Consider the following 5,170-nt stretch of genomic DNA (forward strand, 5'->3'; position numbering starts at 1 on the left):
AGAATTCAGATTGTCAGGAAGATTTTTGTAAACTCTTTATTTTGAAATAATTATGGACTTATAGAAAAGTGGCAAAATTAAAACAGAACATGGTGACATCTGCTAGCTTTCCCTCCAGGCTTCTTGTTTCATGAAGTTCTCCCCGGGGGTGTATTCCTTCTTTATCTTCAAAGTCTCTGGCTATGTGGGCTTTCCTGGTTCTCATGGCTCTTTCCAAAATGTTTCCTGTTTGAAAGAATTCCAGTAAACTAATCAAGATCTCACCTACAATGGGTGGAGTCACATCTCCCTCTAATCAAAGGCTAATACCCACAATTGGGTGTGTCACATCACAGTGGAGGTAATCTAATTATTTCCCACACTATAGTGCTGAATAGGAATTAAAAGAAACGGCTGCCTCAACATGATGGATCAGGATTAAAATATGGCTTTTCCAGGGCACTTTGATCCTATCAAACCAGCACACATACCATCTCCATCAGAGATGGAATGAACAACTGTTACTAATGTATATGGATAAAATCCTTCAAGTCAATTGTGGTGATAAAAAAAGTAGATAAACACTATTATAGAAAGTCCTGAAAATGAGAGCACAGCTGTTTCCTAATCCTCCTTTAGGCTGCCTTTTGTCATAGATTTATTGCCCTTTGCAACATAAATTAATCTGTAATTCTCCTGAATAATTCCCAGGATTTCCAACTTTCCCAAAAAACAATTTTAAAGGTCAAGGGGGCATCTGAGGCTAAAGTAGGGTTATCTGGAGGAGTTAGGAGGACTTCACAGGGAGCTAATAGAGGAGTTAGATATTAATATTCCTGGTGTAGGCTAAACATCAGTTTCCAGGAAGGTCTTCTCCAACCTCAATTGCTTTAGTTTACTAATGCTGCCAGAATGCAATATACCAGAAATGGGTTGGCTTTTATAAAGGGGATTTATTAAGTTACAAGTTTACAGTTCTAAAACCATATAGATGTCCAAAGTAAGGCATCCAAAGAAAGATACCTTGGCTCAAGAAAGGCCAATGACATCTGGAACACCTCTGTCAGCTAGGAAGGCACAGGGCTGGTGTCTCCTGCTCCTTTGGATTCTAGTTTCAAACAGCTTCCCTGGGGGCATTTTCTTTCTGCATCTCCAAATGTCTCTGTGTTGGCTCTGAGCTTTTTTCAAAATGGTTCCCTCTTACAGGACACAGGTAAGCAGATTAAGACCCTTGAATGGACAGAGATGCATCTCTATGGAAACCACCTAATCAAAAGGTGTTACCCACAGATGGGTGGGTCACATCTTCATGGAAACCATCTAATCAGAAAGGTCCCTCCTTAAACAATAGGTCTGCCCCCACAAGACTGGATTAGGAAAAGAACATGGCTTTTCCAGGAATCAAACCCAGATCTCCTGCGTGGCAGGCAAGAATTCTACCATTGAACTACCCTTGCATCCCCCAGAGTCTTTTTTTCTCTCTACATATCTAGTCCTCCATGTACTTCACAATCTTTTCATGTTATGAAATGGAGACCAAAAAAAAAAAAAAAATGATGGGGTGAACTGAAGTGTTGGATAGAGGAATTATCATACTGACTAGGAAAATATAAAGTATCACATTTGTATAAAACCTTCAAATAAAATATTTCCAGATTTTTCAGGAAGAAATTTGAGCTTATTTCTTTATAACTTTTTGTCAGGTCTTATGATTGAAATGGCTACATGAAATTCATCATCAAGGCTTTTAATGACAATTTCTTCAAATCCTAGATAGACACTATCAAATTTTTTTGTGCTTATAGGTCAATAAGACACTTTAAAAGCTATTATTTTACAGCCATCAAAACTTTTTAATTCTTTATACTAATGTGTATAGAACCTAATGGTTTCTCCTTTTCTTTCTTGGACAAATGTAATGTTGAAAGCCTAGTAATAATATGAATGGATTTTTAAATTTAACTTTCTCTTGTTAAACATTTCTAAATATTGTTGAAGCTATAATTTGCCAAGTGTCCGTGCCTTACAGCTGTCACTTTGCAGCTACTTAGATGCTACTACAAGGGCTCATTAGAGGCAAATGGACAGAAAGATCCCATTAATATGAAAGTAAATGTGCCCAGTCAGTTAAATTCAACCTGTCAGTCATCCCTAAGTAAGCACTTTTCCCCAACCGTACCCACAAATTCTTCCAAAAGCTTCCTGGGCGGCTTATGCACAGGGACAGTTGTGAGTTCTGCAGCAACTGATGAAATCTGTGACTGGGTAGAGGGCAGAGACTCTCTTTGGTCAAACTCAACTTCCTAGTGGTATGGTAAGCACTTGCGTCTTCATCTTCAGAATGAAGCCCTCTCTGCCCCCTCCAAGCCGTGAATGCATCTCTTATGTTACCACCCCCTCACAGGTCCGAGTGTGGTCCCAGGGATACAGAGTCAATTGATAATGGAAGTTGCAAAAATAATTTAATTTAGATAATTAATATATTTTCCCTCTAACGCCCTTAACAACCTTACTTCGTCTCACCATAACTTCAACCCAAGCATCTGTCAGCAGTCCCTTGTACACACAGCCCATCTCACTTCTCCATCTTCATAAAGACACAGCACACTTCTAGGTAAAGCGCAGGTTCCCTTTCTCCCTCTTCCTTTAATACTCTGAAGGCAACTTGCAAAACCATTTCTTCTTCTCTGCCTCCAATTTACCTTCCTTTCCTAAGCTCAGCCTAATGCTGGCTTTGCCTTATTGTCCCCAACATAGGTTGCAATTGAGAAAAAGGTGCATAGAAGAAAATTTGCACTCACTGCAATTTTATTTACTGCCACCTTAGTTGAGAATCAATTACTTTTCACAGATAATTTACAGCTACCTAAGTGACTATAATTGAAACACACTTTCAGATTCAGAGTATTTGGGGAATATTCATAATCGTTTTTGTGCTTCTCACATTACTAGCTTATTTTCTGCAAACACTCCATTAATAGAAATAATTTTAAAACAATATTTCACTGGAAACTTTCTTAAGTTTTCAACTATGTGTTAAAGTTTTGGCTGCTTCTTCAGTGACTCCTCCTGTGAACCCCATTTCCATTAAGCTATTCCCAAAGCCTCAGCTTTCAAGTTCTTGAGACAAGAAATCAAGTTCAATAAGAAAATACTTTTCAGAGTATGTACTTTTCTGGGGTTCAAAAGGGGAATTCATTAAAAAACATCCAACAGTTATTTTCTTTTTAAGTCTCCTGCTTTGAAGTTTAATACAATAATTAACTTCTCTCTCTTTGCTCCAAGGAAACTTAGACCCAGCTTCATTTCTTTGTGAAAACAGTGCCTAATATTTACAATTCCATATACTCACAGTTTTGAATAGACTTTCAGTACAGAGAAATTTCTGTGTTTCTCCTCCAGAGAACTGGGGGAGCTGCAAGACACCAATTAAGAAAGTGTCTGAAGGGGGCGTTGAGTGAATCAAGAGAAGCTATGAGGGTGAAGCCAAAATCCAGTCTTCCAAAAAAAATTCAGGGGACAATTCATAGATTATAATTATTTTCTTTTAACATATAGCTTCTTGTCCTGGGCAAATGTCCAAGACATTTCCCTTATTCAGAGTCCAGAAAGAAATAGGTTCAATGAAGGTAAAACAAAAGCTTCATACCTGAGAAGAAATGGGAATATGAAAGAAACAACACAAAACTGGAGATCAGGACAGGCAGGCCACGGTGGCTCAGCAGGCAGAGTTCTCACCTGCCATGCCCTAGACCTGGGTTCAATTCCTGGTGCCTGCCCATGCAAAAAAAAAACAAAAAAAAAAACTGGATCTCAAGAGACCCAGGATTCTACTTGTTTTTAGTTGCTGAATGAATGTTTTAGTTGCTGAAGCTTCCTGTGCCTCCATTTATCCAATTGTCGACTGGAGATGGGGCTCCACACACTGCGTCACATTCCTCAAGGGTCTGAGTGAGATTCGTTGGCACATTAAGCATGAAAAGTGCCAAGAAAATAAAAGTACTGTACTAATGACAGGTGGTTTTATGCCCTTTGTTTAACTTTTTGTTGGGTCAGTGTACTCAGGTCCCTCCCTGGCCATCTTGAGGTTTGTGGTCCTAACTGATATCTTCATTTCAGCCTCACAGTGATTCACAGATGTATCCTTTGGTTTTACTTTCCTGTTAGACCAGATTCTTGTTAATTGTCACACCTAGTTTCACCATAGCTGATAACAGCAAAACTAATCTGTATTTGGGGCAATGTTTCCTCAAGGAGCCACTAGCAGTATAAGGACAATTAAGATTTCAACATTTGACCTGAACAAAATGGCAGAGTGATAAGCTTCAGGGCTACACACACACACACACGCACACACAGAAGCTTTGAACAACCAGCTAGAACTAGCAGAAACATCTTTCTCAATGCTCCAGAAACCAGTTAAAGGACTGCAGTACAAGAGCATGTGCCAAATCTAGGAAAAGGCCATCCAAAGGCTATATGAGGAATTGGGGCAGTAGGGTGGAGTGGTTGGAGGATGACCATGCAGGCTCAGTTGTCAGGACTGCCAACCATGGAGAGGTCTGGGGAGCAGGGCAGTCACTCTGACTCTAGATATACTGGCATGTTATGATGCTGTCTACTACCAACCTGGCTACTGGAATCCTCAGTAGTAAAGTAATTCAAGACTCTCTAGCATAGATGATGGCTACATTGACCTTCAGTTTAAGAAAAGCCTTCCTAAGATTTCTTATAAGACCATTGCCCTTGCTAACATGCTGTTTTTATTTGGTGCCTTTCTCATGATCATAGGTTCCCGATTGCTGGTGGGGTACATCAGCAATGTGGTGGGTGGGTGCAGACTGAGCCGTTACCATCCTGAGCATTGGCATCCTGGTGTGTCTGCCATGTTTTACTACTGTGCTTTGCCTCCAAAAACCCTACCAGGGTTTCTCCTACAATGACATTCCAGACTTTGACAACTAGCACCCACTTCAGTCCAGAAGAGAAAAGTCACAGATAGAACGGAGCTCAGCTTTCAGACACTGGGCAGAAACTGTGGCTAAAGGTTAAGGAATTCTATACTTCCCACATCTTTATCAAACCATGGCCTGATTTTATAGGTCCATCCCAAAGAGGTTAATTAAGCTTACTATTAGCTAACTAGGACATACGCTATTTTTTATCTCATAATGCTGGCAAAAGCTCCTGA

General features: G+C 39.8%; 1 pseudogene; it reads left to right on the top strand.

The window, feature by feature from the left end:
* The first annotated feature begins 4,587 nt into the window (after positions 1-4,587).
* Positions 4,588-4,944, top strand: LOC143682790 (transmembrane protein 230 pseudogene; annotated as a pseudogene).
* Positions 4,945-5,170: the final 226 nt, after the last annotated feature.

This window comes from Tamandua tetradactyla, chromosome 5 (genome assembly GCF_023851605.1).
Source record: "Tamandua tetradactyla isolate mTamTet1 chromosome 5, mTamTet1.pri, whole genome shotgun sequence".
In the NCBI taxonomy this organism is placed as follows: Eukaryota; Metazoa; Chordata; class Mammalia; order Pilosa; family Myrmecophagidae; genus Tamandua; species Tamandua tetradactyla.